The sequence below is a fragment of the Cucurbita pepo genome, chromosome 3, assembly GCF_057944985.1.
Source record: "Cucurbita pepo subsp. pepo isolate OVF chromosome 3, ASM5794498v1, whole genome shotgun sequence".
NCBI lineage: Eukaryota > Viridiplantae > Streptophyta > Magnoliopsida > Cucurbitales > Cucurbitaceae > Cucurbita > Cucurbita pepo.
The window spans coordinates 6,433,322-6,456,345 of NC_141800.1; the positions used below are offsets into that span (position 1 = coordinate 6,433,322).

The 23,024-nt window shown below is 36.0% G+C and overlaps 1 pseudogene; it reads right to left on the bottom strand.

The window, feature by feature from the left end:
* Positions 1-15,943: 15,943 nt before the first annotated feature.
* LOC147793112 (14 kDa proline-rich protein DC2.15 pseudogene) lies at positions 15,944-16,369 on the bottom strand (annotated as a pseudogene).
* Between the last annotated feature and the right edge of the window lie 6,655 nt (positions 16,370-23,024).

The window sequence follows — 23,024 nt, forward strand, 5'->3', positions numbered from 1 at the left end:
CATAACAGTACAACTTCTAAAACATGACAAGACTAAGATTGTTATTACATGCATGCTTTGAAAATGTTTTAAAGTTTACTTAAGATGAAAATGGTTATAAGATAAAAGATCTAAAAAAAAAATAAAAAAAAAAATTAAAAAAATGAATTTTAAAACATAAATTGGACGGTTAAACTTTGATATAGGCTATAAAGTGTTGTTTGAGAATAAGGAGTGATTGATTAGAGATGTAGTGCAAAGACTTGTTCAATGTCAAAATGAAAGTAAAAAGCTTTAATCTAAATCCGATGGAGAAAGAGCAGATGACCTTTATATCAAGAGCTAGTGCCACTAAGATTTGGTACAAAAGACTTGGGCTCTTTCATCATCGAGGTTTGCTATAAATGCAGTCAAAGAAGTTGGTAGAAAGACTCGCCGACATTAATGATTACATTCCTTTTTGCCGTGCTTGTAATTTTGGGGAACAACATAGGCAACCCTTTCCTAAACATTCATGGAGAGCCTCGAAAAAACTGCAGCTGGTTCATACTGATCTTTGTGGTCGTCAACGAACACCATCATTAAATGGTAATCTTTATTACATTGTTTTTATTGATGATCTAACGAGAATGTGTTGGATCTTCTTGCTCAAGCAAAGGCCAGAAGTTGCGGATGTATTTTGAAATTCAAAGCCAGAGTTGAGAATGAAAGTGCATGCTTGATTCAAACTATAAGATCAGATAATTGCAAGGAGTACATTTAACAGTTTTTGTGAAGAGGCTGGAATTGAACAAAAATTGACAGCACTATACACTCCTCAGCAGAATGACGTCAGTGAAAGGAGGAATAGATTTATAATGGAGAATATATTTCATCTATTGAAGAGTTTACATGACCATAAAGTATCTTGTGCATCGTTCATGTTGTAGGATGATGCAAAAATATGTTTCTCAGTCCTAATGGTGGTGTAATCACACGACATTATGAGAAGAGTATTACTTGAGCATGGTCACATGTATAAAACAATAGGAACTCACCAAGAATTCATGAGGCGAATGAGCTTAGCCTAGCCTCGAAATTGGTCTACATGAAGACAAAGAAGGTAGAGAAATTCATCGTAGACTTGGATGAAGGTGTTTGCCTCGACCTAGGCTTACTCTATAAAGCTACACATCAAGATTTTCTCAACTCGACCAAGGTGGCCTCAACCTAAGTGACTTATTTCTAGCCTCGATGGCTTAGGCCTCGACCTTGACTCTAAGATCATCCCTTTGTCATGGCTTTCTAATACTGCATGGGTAACAAATTTTGATTTAACTTATTTGATTCGGTTTGGATTCCTCGTATTTTATTTTTTATTCACTCATTCCCATTTAGGTTTAGCTTCTTCTTTAGTCTCAAGTTAATGTTTTATGTAACGATCCTAAATTTTTACATACTCAGGGTCGCTACCAAGTCTCATGCTTATCTCTTAAATGCGGAATATAACTCTTAGATACTCATCATAAATAACGAAAAATTTAAAACACATTCAGAACACTTCAAACTACTAGAACACTTCAAACTACTAGAACACATTGTCGGTCTTACGTGTTTCAAAATATAACATTGGAATTTAAAATTAACACAAAACAATTACAAATGGAATAATCTAAATAATGAAATAAAAGCGTCCTATACTCCTATGACTAAGAATTTAACATGCAACTACCTTATGCACGTGCCACAGTATCTATTTCCGATGTCGTCGTCGTCCGTACATGGGCCTTTTGTCTTTACCTGAAAAATGATATGTGGCACACGGCTTGAGTATTTCAAAGAATACTCAGTAAGTGACCCACTGTAGGGGTCATGCTGATGCAAACACATGCAACATGCTCTTGGGATCGAGCTCTAGCTCATCTAGGAGTGACCTCCAATCTCAAACAAATTGGATGTGTAGTACTTCCTTTACACATGACCAACACATGTGAGCGTGAATCCTCCGGGCGCTCGCCTGGACCCTTTAATCAAGCTAATATGTAACGACGTCTGGAAGTCAGTGGAACCCCATAGTGTCATGAACTATTCAAACTTGATAGTTTGGCTAATTATCATAGGTTTAATGTATGGAGCACAATTACGAGTATGAACTATTTATTGGGCTGTTTTTCTTGAGGCTTCAACTCTACCGGAGAAAGGAGAGACTTAAAATATAAATATATCTAAGAATAGCTTATCGCTTGTGGATGTATAGAATAAAATGATGTAAAATTCACAAGAATAAGTGCAAGTATACACTATCACAAGTACCAAGTAATAAGTAAATTATCGATTCCACAGGGAACCTATCTTTTTTATTAATTTTTTCGCTGGAAATTGAGTTCTTGGGTAAAATTCAAATGGGTGTTGGAGATTTTAACTATTTAAACAAAACTAAAACAGAGTGCTACTGCTGTCGAAAAATAGAAAATTATGAGACAATCAACTATAATGAGGAAGGTTCGGCTCAGAGAGATTAAATAGATAAGTTGTTGAGTTTTGTGGTTGATTTTAGTTCCTTTTAATAGATTCTCAAGCCCACTTCCGAGGGTCATGAATGGTGATTATTTCCATAATCGTTGTAATTTCTATTAACAAGGATATAGGAGAAGAATTATTGCTAACCCTTCTATTACCCTTCAAGTCTCCTTGCTATCAAACTAGAGTATTAAAGAGGATTTCATTGCTCCCTCTCTTCTCCCGAACAAGAGAACAACTATGTATGTAAAGTAGCTAATTAAACATACATGTAAATCATTAACAACAACTCTTTAATAAACTAAAATCATACCGTCAACATACTTAAACTATATAAAACTCTCTCGCCTCCCCTATTAAGTTTAGCTCTCCATACAAACTGAATTAAACAGAGGAATCTGCATCTTGATCAAGTAAAATTGATGGAATAAGAAAAGAGAATAAGGAAATAGAGGGTTATCCCGGTTTGTTGTCGTTCGTCAATGGAAGTTCCCTTCTCTTGAGCTCTCACGTCCACCTCTTTGCCCTAATCAATCCTTGTTGGTCTCCTTTTCCTTCTGCTGTCAACAGCTGCTGGATTAGGGTTTTCTTCTTCTTCTCTATTTCATAGCAGTTCACAGCAGCAGAGGCTGCTGCTGTGTAATTCGATTTTTCTCCGCAAAGTGTGGCTCTCCTCCTCTTGGTCTTCCTTTTCCTTTTATATTGAGCATGGGTTCCCCTTTAGGGCTGAAAATGAATAAGTTGTCCACATAGAATGTTCCTCATTGGGTAATCAATGACCCACTTGAACTGCTGACGTGGATTTAAAATTTCCATGTCATCCCCCATTTTTTTCCAAATTTGCTACTCCCACATGGTTTAGCATAAATGTCTGAAATTTTACCACGTAACTCAATTAAACATACAATTAAGATCGATTTATGCAAAATCATATTTTTTTTCATGTTGGACCGCAATAAACGATTTCAGCTCACTAAGTAGAATAATTGGGGTAATAAATGATTAAATTGTGAATAAGAGTGCAATATTAACTACAAAAGGACTTGATATGACTCTACTATTAGAGAGTTATCAATAGCTCAACAATCCTCACATTTGTGCCGATCAAGGTAGGTCTTAAACAAAGATATTCTAATTTTCCATACGTTAATAACTTCGCCTACAAAATGGCTTTAATGTTGGCTTGGTTGAATGACTTGTATGATGTACGAATGACGAATTTTTCATGATTGTTTGATGCGTTTTGTGGTATGTTATGTTTATGCAATGATACAAGATGTACTATAATATGATTATGTCATGTTATGGAACTATGTTGTGATGTTAATGTTCTATGATGCATGAACCTCCATATATTACACTACATAAACTACGATATCATGTACGTCGTGATATTATGCACGCTCCTTTCCCTCCATAGCTTCTGCCAACGTGAGTGTAAGCTAGCCCAACAAGTAGACTTAGAGGATACGTATACGAGTCTGCTAGGTGGATCTATGTGTGCATGTGTAGAGAAATATTACACATTCAGCTCTATCTAGACTGAAAAGTAGAGATCGTTGCATGTATTTCCATTTTCCGACCGCAACAGTGTGATTATTTACTGAGTATTTTTTTAAATTATCAAACCAAATGCTAGTTTTTTTAGATGAAGGCAAGACAACCATGTAGGGTAACTATATAGGCTATGAGAATGAGAGTATGATAGTTGCATTTTCTATTCAAGTTATAGCCCTTAGGTTAGATATCAAAATTAGTTACTTAACATTAATGTTTCAAATGTTAATGTTGGCAAAAAAATATCGAAGTCTCGATTTTATGGAAATGCCAATATCAATAGATAATTTTGAAAATATATATATATATAAAACAAAAATACTAATAAATTAAATTAATAAAAAAAAAAACCTATTTTACAATTTTAAATATATTAAAATACTTATGATTGACTCGAGATAAAAGAGGCATATGATGATGTAATTAATATGAATTTTAATGATTAACAATTCAAAAATTATGAAAAGGTTGTAATAAATAATTATTGGAAAAAAAATTAATTGCCAAGCTGAGTGAACCACCAATTATTCATCATCTTTTTCAAAATTAAAATTAAAGATGGATCTATAAATAATTAAATAAATAAATAAAGAAAAGAAAAAGAAAAATGTAGCAATTATCTCTACAATTTGCTTTTCATTGATCGAGAGTATTGACACGGACCATTGTATTTTTTTTTTTCATTAGTATGTCGATATCTAATATTGTCAACCAAATCCACTTTTTAATCATATCGCATAAAATTGACCTTATATTTTATAAAAATATCAACACATAATATTAATAATAACCCTCTTCCTCGTTTAAAATAGTAAATTCTTATGCGACGGTTTAAATATTGTCATAAATTTTTCAAAAGTTCCCATGGACTATGAGATCTCACGTCAGTTGAAAAAGAAAACGAAACATTTCTTAAAATAATTTGGAAACATCTCTCACAGACACATTTTAAAACCGTGAGACTAACGGTGATACGTAACGGGCCAAAGTAGATAATCCCTACTAACGGTGAGCTTAGGCTATTACAAATGGCATTAGAGTCAGACACCGAACGGTGTGCCAACAAAGACGCTGGCCCCCAAGGGGGTGGATTGTGAGATCCCACATTAGTTGGAGAGGAGAACGAAGCATTCTTTATAGGAATATAAAAAACCTCTCCCTAACAAACATGTTTCAGAACATTTCAAACTAATAGAACACATTGTCGGTCTTACGTGTTTCAAAATATAACGTTGGAATTTAAAATTAAAACAAAACAATTACAAATGGAATAATCTAAATAATGAAATAAAAGCGTCCTATACTCCTATGACTAAGAATTTAAACATGCAACTACCTTATGCACGTGCCACAGTATCTATTTCCGATGTCGTCGTCGTCCGTACATGGGCGTCTTCTCTTTACCTGAAAAATGATATTTGGCACACGGCTTGAGTATTTCGAAGAATACTCAGTAAGTGACCCACTGTAGGGGTCATGCTGATGCAAACACGTGCAACTTGCTCTTGGGATCGAGCTCTAACTCATCTAGGAGTGACCTCTAATCTCGAACAAATTGGATGTGTAGTACTTCTTTACACATGACCACACGTGCCAGCGTGAAACCTCCGGGCGCTCGCCTGGACCCTCTAATCAAGCTAATGTGTAATAGCCCAAAAATAAATAAAGAAATAAAGAATAAAAATAATTATAAAAATAGTTAAAATTATAATAATAAAAAATAAATTTAATTAATTAATTAATTTAAAATAAAAAATAAAAAATAAAAAAATAAACCTTTCCCCATCTCTCCCTACTAACCTCTCATCCCTCCCCACAATTATCTCTCCTCTGCCATCTACGCTGCAAAAAAGTTTCTGACAAAAAAAAAAAGAAACAGAAAACAACCATCGTCACATTTGAGAAGAAGTATTTGAACAGATTGCAGATTTAGAGATTTTTGTCAGTTATTACGGTAAAATTCTATCTCAGAACTCCTTTTCCTTTATAGTTATGCTTATAAGAAATTAATTTAGGATCAAATCTTCTTTCCTATCTTACCGTATGTAATAATCAGATCCCATGTTCAATTAATTAGATTTCTTTTAGCATCGGAAGTTATAAAAAATAAGGTTAGAATCAATATAATTTTAGCTGGCAGATCCATCAATCGGTAAGATAGTAGCCAAATTAAAAATGGCCAATAATATCGATTTACAGAAGGAAAATAAATATAGAATTAGAGTAATATCTTATTTACAGATGTTTACAAAACTGAGAATCTATTTACATAATGGGAATGAAAATAATTACCCTGAGGGAGGAGGGAAGATTGAGGGAAGATTTGTTAAACAGAATTTAAAAATATAACAGGAGATATCAGAGGGCATGAAACTCCATTAAATTCTGTCTAACAGTAAATATCAGAATTTTAACAAGGTAAATTAGAGAAATAATTATATAGAGTTCAAACTTGAAACTGATGTTATGGGCTCACATAGGTTGGCTTGGATTTCAAAGGACGGAATCGAACATTCAGTAAGGATATATACGTGACAACGACTTAAGCTAGCCAGGTAAGTGACCTTACTATCGGCAAGGTTATATTTGATGTTGACACGTGCCCTGTGGTTCTGCACGTGTCATATATATTGATATGTGTGAATTGTCTGAGGATCGATATGCTTCCTATATGTTATGTTATGTTATGTTATGTGATTATATGTGGACTGTATGATAATAATTATGGTACGATGTGCTCTAGGAGATGTTTGAGATAGGGTACGAGAAGGATGCACAAAACGAAATGTAACGATAGGAGTAAGATACGTTCATGAAATGTTGGAGTTAGGTTACATACCGGAGTGCTATGGATAGGAGAGATTGATGAAAGAATACGGTCAGGTTATGGGTAGAAAGGGATAGGTTTGTGATAGATTGATAGAACGATATCGTTAGGGTACGTTCTTGTGACAATATGACCAAGGTATGTCACGTAATGATATGTCTGTGATAGGTATAGGAACGTTGAGGCTATGGTAAGTTAGAGAACGATATGACTATGAAGTGTTTACGTTATGACTTGGTTATGATATGATACATTGTATGCTAGATTATTGTGCTTAAGTACGAAATCATGTGAACGTAAATGTATGTTATTTATGTTGCTTAGTTGATGTGATATGAATGCATGTGACGATGTGTGACCCTTGTACGATTATGGATTGTTGTATGAGTATTGGAATGTAACTGAATGAATTGTATGACATGAAATACGGTAAATTGCATGATACATAACCCCGCTAGGAATATGTATGACATGTAACAGAATGAGAAAGAGAATGACATGTAAGCATGAAAACGTGAAACGGGGTTATGTTCATTAAATGATGACTGTAGGACTAGTGGGACCTCATGCATATTGTGTGATCATGCATTTGGGGGGATACCCCTATCCCATCACGAGGGTACGGACGCGTACATCCAAATGGCAGGACAACGATCGTTATGCCCTGCATAGCGCTGCCGTGACGATTTTAGTTTTAACGGGTCCTGGTGGGCCCCTAGAGCATGCCCACCAGCTAGGGACAGTGGCCCAGCGGTGTGCGAACTAGCTGGTGAGCTCATACTCGCACGTATGGGCTGCGTGTAGAGTATATGGTACACGTCCACGATTACCTGTTAGGATTACACCGTAGGAAAAATAAAATGAAACGAAACGAAACGAAACGAAATGAAACGAAACAAAAGATAGGTCTCATCATTTCATTGCATGTGATTGTTGCATTTAACCCCAATAGTGGGGTCACTTACTGAGTATTTCTTTAAATACTCAGGCCATGTGCTACTACATTTTTCAGGTTAAGGCAAGGCATTCCTATATGGCTGACGACGACATCGCAACTCGAGATCATGGCACATGCATAGGATAGTGGTATTTATTTTCTTAGACTTAGGATAGAATAGGATGTTTTAAACTTAAACACTTATTTATTTTATTTCAGGTCTTTTGTTGTGTCGTTTTAAAGATGTTTTCGAAACACGTAAGTCCATGGCTATGTTTTTAAGTTAAAGGTTATGTTTTATGGAATTTAAATGAAGTCTTCCGCATTCAATGTTAATGGTATGTATACAGTAGCGACCTTAAATTAAGTAGAAAATTTCGAGTCGTTACAGTTGGTATCAGAGCCAGGTTATAGATCTTGTAGACTAGCCTACGATGTAGGCTTGGCATGTTCCATGGTCCCACCGTCGGTGCCCCATCTCCGTCAGGTATGTCTTGCGTAAGATAAGAAAATGAAATGTCGTTGATTGTGTATGTTGTTATTGTTTGGTCATTATAAAATATAACTCATAATTGGACTTTACTTTATTGATTGTAATATTATTTACTGCATTCATGTTAGCTTAATTCTAGATTTATTATAATTTAGAATACGTTATGTTTTACCTTGCATGGAATGTGAATGTAAATTGTTGTATTGATGTGTTATGTTTTACCTTGCATGGAATGTGAATGTAAATTGTTGTATTGAAGATGTTTAGATTTACTGAGATTGTTGGTGTGAATTAGTAGCTATAGTTTTAGTAAGCTACTAAATGTTAGGGTTGCTATGAAAATGACTTTGCCAAGCAAGATCATATGTTTTAGTTAGACGTCTTGAATATAGATAAACTACACAGTCTTATGATCATAGAGATGGGGAGGACTATACCAATGTATACGAAACAGTAAGTAGTTTTAGATGAAATAAAATGACCTAAGAAGCTTGATATAGATGTCAATATCCTATAGCCTTTAATGGAAGCTGAGCTTTGGAAGTACTTTGGAAGTACTGAGATTAGAAAATTGTTGTCCTACCTTAATACAAGTTGAAAATTAAAATAATAATAATAATAATAATAATACAACCAATTATAAGGTGATTTAAAAGCATAGAGCCACAGTTTGGACGAGGCATTACGATTATGGTCAAAATTTTAGAGGTATACGGGGAGGGACTACGGTATGAGATTGTCAAGATACCTTAAATTTAAGAAACCATGATTTAAGATGAATTTGAGTGGGGGATACACGAGGATTAGAGTGGGACATTGTCTCTAAATAAACTAGAAGTTTTGTGGTAACCCTCCTTAGGGTACATGAATGCACTCCGGAAGCTCAACGTAAACAAATTGTAGTACAAAATTATCGAACAATTTTTCCAGCAATGTCAATCTGGTTAAAAGGTATTACCATAGTTAAAGTATCAAGACTGTAATTTTAAGTTGGATTTTTTTTTATGTATCCCAAGTTTATGGCATTTGAGGATATCCACCATGCTTATATAATACCAATTTTTAGAAGAGAATTTTGTTAAGCCCATTCTTGATATTACAAAGGCGTTGAAAGGGTTGTGTTGTCTTTCCGTTATGGTTATAGGAGCATTAGTTTTGGGCTGTACTAGAAAAGGTATACCAAGAGAAAAGCCTATTTGACAATGTTTCCTATGAAAGTTACCAAATCCTCAAACTCTAGCTTGGCCACAAATCAAATACAGGAAGTCGTTCCTAGATCCATGTGATTTACTAGTGCATTCTATTTGCATTGGGATAGGGTGGAGTTCTTACCCAGGTTCATGTCATGATTTTGACTCCAAAAAATTTATTAGAATTGGGATAGGTAGCCAAAAGAGAAAAGTATTACAAATTTCTTGATTTTGTATGGGAAAATAGGCAAATTTGTATATGAAATTCATCTACAAAGATGAGACATTAATGATGAACCAAATCAAGTGAACACAAACAATAATGAGGAAAGGAAAGCAATTCTTTCTTTCTTTTTAATTATTAAAAATATAGAGAACGAACAATTTTAATTGGAAACATTCCTCTAATGAATTCCTGGGGAACTCCTATAGTAAATGGACTATACAGAATTGTGATCAGTCAAATATTGCAAAGCCCGGTATCTATTACCGGTCAGTATTGGACTGTAACGAAATTTCGGTCTACCGGCACCATAATATTTGATTGGGGAGGAAGATTAGAATTAAAGATTGATCGAGAAACAAAGGTACGAGTGCGTGTGAGTAGGAAACAAAAAATATCTATTCTAGTTCTATCATCAGCTATGGGTTCGAATCTTAAGAGAAATTCTCGAGAATGTTTCTAACCCGGATTTTTTTTTTTTTTTTTTTTTTTTTTTTTTTTTTTTTTTTGTATTTCTTTAATGATAGGGAGATAGAAAAAAAAATTGGATCAAAAGAAAATGCCATTTTGGATATTTAAAAATGAGATTTTGAGAACGCATGGACAAACAGGTCAATTAGTGAACCTTTAGCTAAGTGTAGAAAATTGGATTTGGAGAACAATGTAAAGCAGAAACTAGTAAAACTATTGATCTAGTAGATGAAATCATAGTAAAAATAATAATAATAATAATAATAATAAAATAAAAAAATAAAAAAGTGAGGAACTAGGTAAGTTTTCCAACCTTATTGTATACATGAACATTTATTTCAATGAAGTGCCAGAGCCACAAACCTTAGATGAATTATGTTGTCCATGAAATTTTCGAAGAAGACCCAATATGACATGATAAGGCTGTGTACGAAATTTGGTGACCATTAGGTTATGATAATGGGCTAAACCAAGTGTAGGTGTAAAATGACTAAAATGCCCCTATAATTACGTACCACTAGTTTATGACCAAAGTGACCTCTAAATGACATGAAATTTGACAAGGAGCCTTATATCATGGTGTATAGGGATTACACAAAGTTACAAGGCCATTAGAATATGTTGAAGAATTAAACCAAGATTTGGGGGTAAATGACCAAAAGACCCTTTTGGAGTATGAATTAAGATTTAAAATATCTAACTATCTCACAAGACACCTTATAAGGATTCAAAGATTTTATGAATGCAAAGTGATAGACTTATGAAAGTTTTATGCATGCAAATAAATATTATGACTCATACGAATTAAGGTATACTTGTTAAGAATTTTTACTTAGTGGAACTTGAAGACTTAACAGAGAACTCTTAGAATAAGGACCCGAGTTATTCCAAGATTAAAACACTTTCGAGGACGAAAGTTTCTTTTAGATATAATGTAATAGCCCAAAAATAAATAAAGAAATAAAGAATAAAAATAATTATAAAAATAGTTAAAATTATAATAATAAAAAAATAAATTTAATTAATTAATTAATTTAAAAAAATAAAAAAAATAAAAAATAAAAAAATAAACCTTTCCCCATCTCTCCCCGCTAACCTCTCATCCCTTCCCACAATTATCTCTCCTCTGCCATCTGCGCTGCAAAAAAGTTTCAGTTTCTGACAAAAAAAAAAAAGAAAGAAACAGAAAACAACCATCGTCACATTTGAGAAGAAGTATTTGAACAGATTGCAGATTTAGAGATTTTTGTCAGTTATTACGGTAAAATTCTATCTCAGAACTCCTTTTCCTTTATAGTTATGCTTATAAGAAATTAATTTAGGATCAAATCTTCTTTCCTATCTTATCGTATGTAATAATCAAATCCCATGTTCAATTAATTAGATTTTTTTTTAGCATCAGAAGTTATAAAAAATAAGGTTAGAATCAATATAATTTTAGCAGGCAGATCCATCAATCGGTAAGATAGTAGCCAAATTAAAATTGGCCAATAATATCTGTAAAAATAAATATAGAATTAGAGTAATATCTTATTTACATATGTTTACAAAACTGAGAATCTATTTACATAATGGGAATGAAAATAATTACCAGGAGGGAGGAGGGAAGATTGAGAGAAGATTTGTTAAACAGAATTTAAAATTATAACAGGAGATATGAGAGGGCATGAAACTCCATTAAATTCTGTCTAACAGTAAATATCAGAATTTTAACAAGGTAAATTAGAGAAATAATTGTATAGAGTTCAAACTTGAAACTGATGTTATGGGCTCACATAGGTTGGCTTGGATTTCAAAGGACGGAATCGAACATTCAGTAAGGATATATACGTGACAACGACTTAAGCTAGCCAGGTAAGTGACCTTACTATCGGCAAGGTTATATTTGATGTTGACACGTGCCCTGTGGTTCTGCACGTGTCATATATATTGATATGTGTGAATTGTCTGAGGATCGATATGCTTCCTATATGTTATGTTATGTTATGTTATTATATGTGGACTGTATGATAATAATTATGGTACGATGTGCTCTAGGAGATGTTTGAGATAGGGTACGAGAAGGATGCACAAAACGAAATGTAACGATAGGAGTAAGATACGTTCATGAAATGTTAGAGTTAGGTTACATACCGGAGTGCTATGGATAGGAGAGATTGATGAAAGAATACGGTCAGGTTATGGGTAGAAAGGGATAGGTTTGTGATAGATTGATAGAACGATATCGTTAGGGTACGTTCTTGTGACAATATGACCAAGGTACGTCACGTAATGATATGTCTGTGATAGGTATAGGAACGTTGAGGCTATGGTAAGTTAGAGAACGATATGACTATGAAGTGTTTACGTTATGACTTGGTTATGATATGATACATTGTATGCTAGATTATTGTGCTTAAGTACGAAATCATGTGAACGTGAATGTATGTTATTTATGTTGCTTAGTTGATGTGATATGAATGCATGTGACGATGTGTGACCATTGTACGATTATGGATTGTTGTATGAGTATTGGAATGTAACTGAATGAATTGTATGACATGAAATACGGTAAATTGCATGATACATAACCCCGCTAGGAATATGTATGATATGTAACAGAATGAGAAAGAGAATGACATGTAAGCATGAAAACGTGAAACGGGGTTATGTTCATTAAATGATGACTGTAGGACTAGTGGGACCTCATGCATATTGTGTGATCATGCATTTGGGGGGATACCCCTATCCCATCACGAGGGTACGGACGCGTACATCCAAATGGCAGGACAACGATCGTTATGCCCTGCATAGCGCTGCCGTGACGGTTTTAGTTTTAACGGGTCCCGGTGGGCCCCTAGAGCATGCCCACCGGCTAGGGACAGTGGCCCAGCGGTGTGCGAACTAGCTGGTGAGCTCATACTCGCACGTATGGGCTGCGTGTAGAGTATATGGTACACGTCCACGATTACCTGTTAGGATTACACCGTAGGGAAAATGAAACGAAACGAAACGAAACGAAACGAAACGAAATGAAACGAAAAGAAAGATAGGTCCCATCATTTCATTGCATGTGATTGTTGCATTTAACCCCAATAGTGGGGTCACTTACTGAGTATTTCTTTAAATACTCAGGCCATGTGCTACTACATTTTTCAGATTAAGGCAAGGCATTCCTGTACGGCTGACGACGGCATCGCAACTCGAGATCATGACACATGCATAGTATAGTGATATTTATTTTCTTAGACTTAGGATAGAATAGGATGTTTTAAACTTAAACACTTATTTATTTTATTTCGGGTCTTTTGTTGTGTCGTTTTAAAGATGTTTTCGTAACACGTAATCCATGGCTGTGTTTTTAAGTTAAAGGTCATGTTTTATGCAATTTAAATGAAGTCTTCCGCATTCAATGTTTATGGTATGTATACAGTAGCGACCTTAAATTAAGTAGAAAATTTTGGGTCGTTACATAATCTGTAACGACGTCTTGAAGTTAGCGGAACCCCATAGTGTCATGAACTATTCAAACTTGATAGTATGGGTAATTATCATAGGTTTAATGTATGGAGCACAATTGCGAGTATGGACTATTTATTGGGCTGTTTTTCTTGAGGCTTCAACTCTACCGTAGAAAGGAGAGACTTAAAATATAAATATATCTAAGAATAGCTTAACAATCATCACATTTGTGCCGATCAAGGTAGGTCTTAAACAAAGATACTCTAATTTTCCATACGTTAATAACTTCGCCTACGAAATGGCTTTAATGTTGGCTTGGTTGAATGACTTGTATGATGTACGAATGACGAATTTTTCATGATTGTTTGATGCGTTTTGTGTTATGTTATGTTTATGCAATGATACAAGATGTACTATAATATGATTATGTCATGTTATGGAACTATGTTGTGATATTAATGTTGTATGATGCATGAACCTCCATATATTACACTACATAAACTACGATATCATGTACGTCGTGGTATTATGCACGCTCCTTTCCCTCCATAGCTTCTGCCAACGTGAGTTTAAGCTAGCCCAAGAAGTAGACTTAGAGGATACGTATACGAGTCTGCTAGGTGGATCTATGTGTGCATGTGTAGATAAATATTACACATTCAACTCTATCCAGACTGAAAAGTAGAGATCGTTGCATGTATTTGCATTTTTCGACCGCAACAGTGTGATTATTTACTGAGTATTTTTTTAAATTATCAAACCAAGTGCTATTTTTTTTAGATGAAGGTAAGACAACCATGTAGGGTCACTATATAGGCTATGAGAATAAAGGTATGATAGTTGCATTTTCTATTCAAGTTATAGCCCTCAAGTTAGATATCAAAATTAGTTACTTAACATTAATGTTTAAAATGTGGAAGTCTCGATTTCATGGAAATGTCAATATCAATAGATAATTTTGAAAAAAAAAATATATACAACAAAAATACTAATAAATTAAATTAATAAAATAAAAAAAAACCTATTTTACAATTTTAAATATATTAAAATACTTATCATTGACTCGAGATAAAAGAGGCCTACGATGATGTAATTAATATGAATTATAAAGGATAACAATTCAAAAATTATGAAAAGGTTGTAATAAATAATTATTAAAAAAAAAATTAATTGCCCAGCTTAGTGAACAACGAATTATTCATTGTCTTTTTCAAAATTAAAATTAAAGTTGTTTCTATAAATAATTAAATAAATGAATAAAGAAAAGAAAAAGAAAAATGTAGCAATTATCTCTACAATTTGCTTTTCATTGACTGTGACCGAGAGTATTGACACGGACTATTGTATTCTTTTTTCATTAATATGTTGATATCTAATATTGTCCACCAAATCTACTTTTTAATCATATTGTATAAAATTGACCTTAATTTAATAAAAATATCAACACATAATATTAATAATAACTCTCTTCCTCGTTTAGAATAGTAAATTCTTATACGACGGTTTAAATATTCTCATAAATTTTTCAAAAGTTCTCATGGACTATGAGATCTCACGTCGGTTGGAAAAGAGAACGAAACATTTCTTAAAATAATGTGGAAACATCTCTCACAGACACATTTTAAAACCGTGAGACTAACGGCGATACGTAACGGGCCAAAGTAGATAATCTCTGCTACGGTGAGCTTAAGCTATTACAAATGGCATCAGAGCCAGACACCGAGCGGTGTGCCAACAAATACGCTGGCCCCCAAGGAGGTGGATTGTGAGATCCCACGTCAGTTGGAGAGGAGAACGAAACGTTCTTTATAGGAATGTGAAGACCTCTCCCTAACAAACAGATTTTAAAAACGCAAGGCTGACGGCGATACATAACGATTCCAAACGGATAATATCTACTAGCGGCGTACTTGGGCTGTTACACTGACATCCATATTTTCATTAAATTGAGGTCTCTACATTTTTCGTCAACATTGTCATTTAAAACTTGAGTGTTAATATTACTCTCTTTAATTTTTCGTCATGAAAATTTTGAAGTTAAGGGTTTATTATGATTTCATGCAAGTGACACAGGTCAAACAAGATTTGAGGTTCAAACATATGCATCGTCGAATTTGTAATAAGACACAAGAATAGACGAACAACGTTGTTCATTTGAAAAAAGAACTACGTACCATTATGTTACATTGCATTGTAAAAGAAACTATAAAAAGATGGTGGAATTCTGAGAAGATTTCCAAACCCATCATAACACGACGTACGACCAAACCGATTATTTAAACACGACATTGAAATGGAAAATTGAAGAAGAAACCAGAAACGGAAATGAAAGGATTTGGTTTCAAGCAGGGCATTGGAAGCCGGACGGAACCTTCTTTCCACAGTAGTTCAAAAGCAAGCTGAGGGAAACTGAGAGGTCAATCTTGAGACCCAAGGCTCTGGCCTTCACCGCAGTGCAAAGGCACACAGCAGCTTCCAGGTCAACAAGGCCTTGGATTAGGGTGCAGCATGGGGATTTTGGTGGTGAGCCGATCACTAAGTGCACTAGATCGTCCAGCAAGTCGGCGCAGACACCCAGCTTGAGGGTGTCTCTGGGGCACTTGGGGAGTGATAGTTGCTGCCTTGACGGGGTGGGCTTGTGGGGCTTGGGTGGCGGCGGTGGGCAAGGGACATAGGTGGAGCTGACCATAGTGAAGAAGAGGAGGTTAAGGAGGAGGAGGAGGGCAATGGGCGAAGAGAGCTTGGAAGCCATTGGTGGAGAGATATTGAAGGGTTTGTAGAATTGTGCGATGGCTTGTGAAGAATTATGAGAAGGGTTAGGGTTTTTATAAATTGGGTTTGGGAATTTGTTGTATTTTAAAACAAAAATTCCTTATAAATTGCTGGATATGAAACACCTAACTCTTTCAGTTACTTTATTAAGTTTTGAGGAATTGATTTGAGAGATGGGTTTTTAATTAGTTTGTCTTTTTTAAAGTATTATAAAAATGTCAAATGGCCTACAAACTAGACGAAGTGATGTTCGATAATAAATTATCAAATACTTTTTAAAATAAATTATTGTGGTTTGTATGGTTGGAAAATAATATTTGATAGAACCCTTCCAGACAAGTGGGTAATAGATGATAAACTAGAGATTATTTTTAGCACAAATAATTTTTACAAATATAATATGGTTTTTATTAAATATAACTATGAGATTCCAAGTCATTTTGAAGGAGTAACGAAACATTTTTTTTTTTTATAAAGGTGTGGAAACCTCTCCCTAGTAAATTGTAAAATTGGCGGCGATATATAATGAGTCAAAGCGGATAAATATATGTTAACAATGAGTTTTGATATATACTGATGTTAGTATGACATAACAGTACAACTTCTAAAACAGGACAAGACTAAGATTGTTATTACATGCAGGCTTTGAAAATCTTTTAAAGTTTACTTAAGATGAAAATGGTTATAAGATAAAAGATCTAAAAAAAAAAAAAAAAAAAAATTAGACTTTTATTTAGGATCCCAAAAATGAATTTTAAAACATAAATTGGACCATTAAACTTCGATAGCATGAAACCCATCCTTGTTTCAAATAAAAACATGTTTGAATAAGATATTAAAAGAAAAAAAAATTGAAATATAAACAAAACACCATCGAAAGTCTCTCCTAACTTCTATAGCAATCACTGTGTTGCTTAAGATTTCTTTGCCTTTACCTAAAAAATAGAAAATATTAATTATCAAAAATATTTAGTAAATAATCTTATTTCTAGGATTAGTAGATACAATCATAAACAAAGTCTTAATTAGAGGATTAATGTTACTTAAGGGGTAGAATGTAATGAAAGGAGTAAAACAAAGTTTTGAAAAAAAATATACCGTAAATAGAAGTGAGTTATTGGATCAATCGCCTAATTTGCGTTGGATATCAACATCAATTTTTTGAAGGAAGAATCGCCGTTTAAGGAGGTCATCTGAGTAAATTCTATTCTTGAACCCTCTTTTTGTTCATTGTGTTAATTTTGCAGCAATAGTTCAAATTTGAACTAGGGGATCATGTTTTAGTTTTAGAATTAAATTTTGTACCAAGCAGGAACTAAAACATGTTATATACCTAATGTTATGTCATGTCATGTAAAGTAAAGGCATGTTATAGATTATATTATACTAATGATGATGCATGATGAAAGCCATGATGAATACTATGCATACATGTCTCGTATGTGTACTATGACATGAATAAAAGGATAAATGAAATGATTCTTACTGATTTTAAGCCATTGGGACCTCACGCATTTATGTATGTTGTGCATCATGATACATCTCCGTTATGTTAGTACATATGTGTACTTTCGATATTTATGTTCGTCATGATATCATGTGGGTCTTTCCCTCTATGGTGTTCGGCGCGTCAGCACATTTAACCCAATGAGTCAAGCCTTAGGGGTATGTAAACGAGTCCATCCTTAACGGTCCATGTGCGCATGTGCGCTGTAACGACCCGAAATTTTCTGCTTAATTTAAGGTCGCTACTGTATACGTACCATAAACATTGAATGCGGAAGACTTTATTTGAATTCCATAAAACATGACCTTTATTTTAAAACAAAGTCATGGACTTACGTGTTTTGAAAACATCTTTAAAACGACACAACAAAAGACTTAAATAAAATGAATAAGAGTTTAAGTTAAAAACATCCTATTCTAGCCCAAGTCTAAGAAAATAAATACCACTACCCTCTGCATGTGCCTTGGTCTCGAGTTGCGATGTCGTCGTCAACCGTACCGGAATGCCTTGCCTTAACCTGAAAAATGTAGTAGCATATGGCTTGAGTATTTAAAGAAATACTCAGCAAGTGACCCCACTATTCGGGTTAAATGCAACAATCACATGCAATAAAATGATGAGACCTATCTTTCGTTTCGTTTTTCCTACGATGCTGTCGTAACGAATAATTTTGGACGTGTACCATATACTAGTACTACACACAGCCCATACGTGCGAGTATGGGCTCACCAGCTAATTCGCACACTGCTGGGCCACCTTCCTTACCCGGTGGGCATACTCTGGGAGCCCCTTAGGCCAGACACTAGCTAGAACTAGTAACCGTCACGACAGCGCTATGCAGACCTAACGATCGTTGTCCTGCCATTGGATGTACGCGTCCGTACCCTCGTGATGGGATAGGGGTATCCGTCCCAAATGCATGAGCACACATAATGCATGAGGTCCCAAAACTTTTCCATTTTCATTATCCTTTAATACAACCCCGCTAGCATTATGTACGTATCATATCATTTTTCATATCGTTTCAAATATCGTTCATCATTCATGTCATATCGTTTCTCATCCTTCAATTCTCAAATCATACATAATTCTAACGGGGTTATACTTCATGTCATTTATCGTAATTTCATGTCATTCATATCGTGCTGTATACACACAATTTAGGAGACCTAACATAACGTTCTATGCTTTTAACATAACATTTCATCATATACACATCATACCATAACATATTACATCACAATGTCTGATATCATAAACGAGTCATAACATAAACACTTCATAGTCATATCGTTCTCTAACTTATCATAGCCTTAACGTTCTTTACTTATCACAGACATATCATTACGTTAACGTACCTTAGTCATCTCATCACAAGAACTTAACCTAACGCTATCGTTCTGTAATACCCGAATTTTTAGATAAATAAATAAAAAAATAAAAATAACAACATAGGGGCAAAAGGGTCATTTTGCCCCTACTCTTATCCAAGGGGTCTAGTTGTTTGGGCTCCAAGAAGAAAGAGAGAGAAAAGAAAAGAAAAAGAGAGAGAATGGAGAAAGGAGAAGAAGTTAGGGTTTGGGAGAGAGGAAGAACAGAGATGACAAATCGCCATAGGAGATCGGATCAGAACCGACGCCAGAGAACCGAGTTCCCAATCTAAACCGTCAAATAGCTCGAGGCAAGGTGCTCTCACGAATCGCATCTTCCTATTTCGACAAAACGTTCAAGAACTTCAGGTTAGTCCACGAGTATCTACATTGAGAAGTCATCAAGATTTTCGTGTGCTAGCAACGTTTTGTGTTGATCCTTGGACTCTTACCCTCAACAGCGCTATCTGGTTAAGTTCTGGAGTGAAGGCGGCCAAGATCGGCGTTCGAATCGGAGTTTAAAGATAACGTGATTTTCGGTAAGAACTCGTGTTTTTCTCCGAATTTGAACTCAAATAATAAGATCTGTGATCATCAGAAAAATTTAAGGAAATTCTTTCGAAGGAGTAGAATATGAGATCTACAACTTTCGTGAAGAAACTTTATTGATATGGATTACGGATTGAAAGATAAGAAAATCGGAAGAAAATGGATCGAAAACGCAAAACTCACGGTTTCTGGAAAATTTGGAAAAAATGTAGGAGAGAGAAGGCATCGCCGCCACGCGTCAGCCTCCGTACGGAGGAGCGCGGTAGGACCGACGACCGACACGTGGCGACTGCGGGCTGGAGAAACGCATCAGGCGTGCGCAACCGGGTCGGCCCGAGTCTGAACCGGCGCTCCGCATGCGAACCGAACCGCCCGAGACCGCTCTGACCTATCCGAATCGATCCGTCTCAACCCGCGACTGCACAGAAAGAAGCGCGTGGACACGCGCACGTAGAAAGCCGCGCGTAAAACACCCTCCAGAGTGCGTGCAGGCGCGTGTAGGCGCGTGGGTGATCTTTTTCCCTCCGTTCGACCTCCGTTTGCTTTTTTTTTCTCACCGATTTCAACTCTGATCCTATTTTTATGTGAATTAGGACCTATCGAGGAAATTCAAGAATTTTTGGAACCTTTTCCGGCAAATAATTCGAGCTTGGGAAGGCACGCATCAACCATGTAAGTAGCCATTTGGATTCCCACGAGCAGTACTTGTAGGAACCGCTAGAAACAAGCATGCATGCTACCACCTATGAAATTAGCTAGCCGGACTTAGCATGTTATTATAGAAACTGCGAATATAAGATGATTATGGAAAGCTAGATACAAAATGTGTATTAAATCTGTTTTGGTTGAGACTCTGATAATGTATGTATGCATGAGGAGGTTGAGAAACTTGTGAAATCTACGCTCCGGGTAAAGATGGACGTTATCTTCCCGTTGAGCATGTTTGATAATTTTGCATGAACTGCTGCGTGTAAACTCTATTGTATGATGATTGCTTATATTATCTTTCTTGATGAATAGGAAGAAATTATGAGCTTAGATTAGGACACTTATGGCTAAGTAGGCTAGACGAGACCCTAGATTGGGGGACCTCTAGAATACCGTGCAATTAGACCCGCGAAATGATTACCGGCGGAACCAGAACCCAGAATTCCAAACCCGATAGGTTTGTGACACCAGGCACGAGAATCCTAGAGAAACACGAATCTAAGTCTAAGGCACCAAGTTCCACCCTAGAAAGAATAATAGGTTACCACGGTAACTGTAGGTAGCCCGTTAGGGTTGAGCAGTGAAGATAGTGTCATCAGAACCTCCACTTCCCTCTTTCCTCCGATACCATACCGTCGAGACAGAGCTCCGGTACGGTGATCGTTGAGCTTTGCAGATCCGGATAGGGAAGTGTGACAGGTGCCCAGACCTAGTGGTGATAGCTAAGGGGTCTTCTGAACATGACTCCTGGGCCGTAGAAACCCGTCCCTGAGCGGGGGACGTGGAGCAACTTAGGATGACTCAGTAGCTGACCGGCACATAGGGGGTCGCACCCCGTTTTGTGGATGTATGGTCACGTGTGAGGGTCGTCAGTTAACCTCCACGGATGATGTTCAGAGAGAGAGTCACGTATTCAGATCCAGCCATACGATCCCCTCAGATTTGCTTATGAGGTCGCGCCTCACCTCAGGACACTGATCATTTCACTGCATAAGATGGGCAAGCCTTTTATGATACAGAAAGGAGAGTTGTAGCTTAGATCACTCTCCTTAGAAACCCGAGAAAGATCGTGGTTACCTACCAAGATAAGGATGCGAAAAGAGCCTACAAGTAGGCTGCTTTCTGAGTATATTTTTATACTCACCCCTTTCTCCCCCTTTTTTTTCAGGTACCAGTCGATACGGGGAGGTGTTCGAGAGCTGTGCGGTCACAGAGGGGTGTCGTTCCGGAGCGTCAGTCCTTGGTCGGTCTTTTAGAGTCCTTTGTTCGTTTTCATATTTAGAGTCTTTTGTATTTTTCTTCATAATTGTATTTTCCATTTGAAATATTTGATTTTAATTTTGTATTTCATTTTTACATTTGCAATTTCCTTTGTAATATTTTCGAAACAAATCTTCTTTCTCTTTTGTTTTAATTGAATGGTATTTTTATCCTTTTACTTTGCTTTTCTTTTCTTTTATTTTCTTTTTGTTTGTTTTCGATTTTGTCCTTTTAGTCACGATTTCGATTCTTCGAAGCCTCGAAAATCGGGTCGTGACAGATTGGTATCAGAGCAGTCGGGTTTTGATTCTGTAGACTTTTTTCTAGGATAGAGAGTCGTACACCTCTGTGACTCAGCTTGACGACATACCTCGCCGCGACCAGGTACACTGTCTAACCTTGTTTAGTAGGTTATGATATGATGTAATGCGAGTAAGAACTTGATGTATGTTTTGGGTTAACGCTTTAGGGTGTTAAAAGTGAACATTCCCTCTGTATGTTGATGCTAGATTCGAATTATTGTGAGGAGGCCGAGAGGGGTCATGTTTTAGTTTATTGGCCTTAGGAAGACAAAAAGGTGTCTCCGCAGAGCGCGTGACGTCCAACCCTTGGAAATGTACATGAGATTTTCTTTTAAGGCCCAGTACGAGATGATATACCTATGACCTAGCCTCCCATGACCATAATTCTAGATGTCAAGCATGCCTCCGTGGAGATCACGTAGTAGGCCTAGACAACATAGAGTTGTCTTAACCACATAGTAGACCCAGACAACATCGTTCTTACAAGTAAGGGCAGCCACTGTAGGAATTAAACACCCCTCAAGCAAACCATTTTCACAGTGAGTTTGGTTAAGTTGGAAGTCGAGAGATAAGATTCACCAACAGAGAGAGCGAAACTATGGGGGCCATGGATTCAAGGTTGGTTGGAGTCTTCGTGATATAAGTTCAGGTTTATGGACTTCCATAAGTGAGATGTGCGCTTTTATGCCACTAATGAGTCATGGGGTGTAGGATATTCCTACTAAAGGATTACCCAATGGATGACAAGTCGTTTTGGACCTTAGTGGAGAGGACCAAGTCCAAAGGCAGCACGTGGTTATCAGAACTATAACATTGTGTTCTAACATATCCTTTGGTCAGGGCATGTATACTCACAAGGTGAAGGACGTGGAACTGTCAAGGTAGTCCAACGAACCTCAGGGTTGAGAACAGAAAGAAAAGAGGTCAAACTATGGTCAT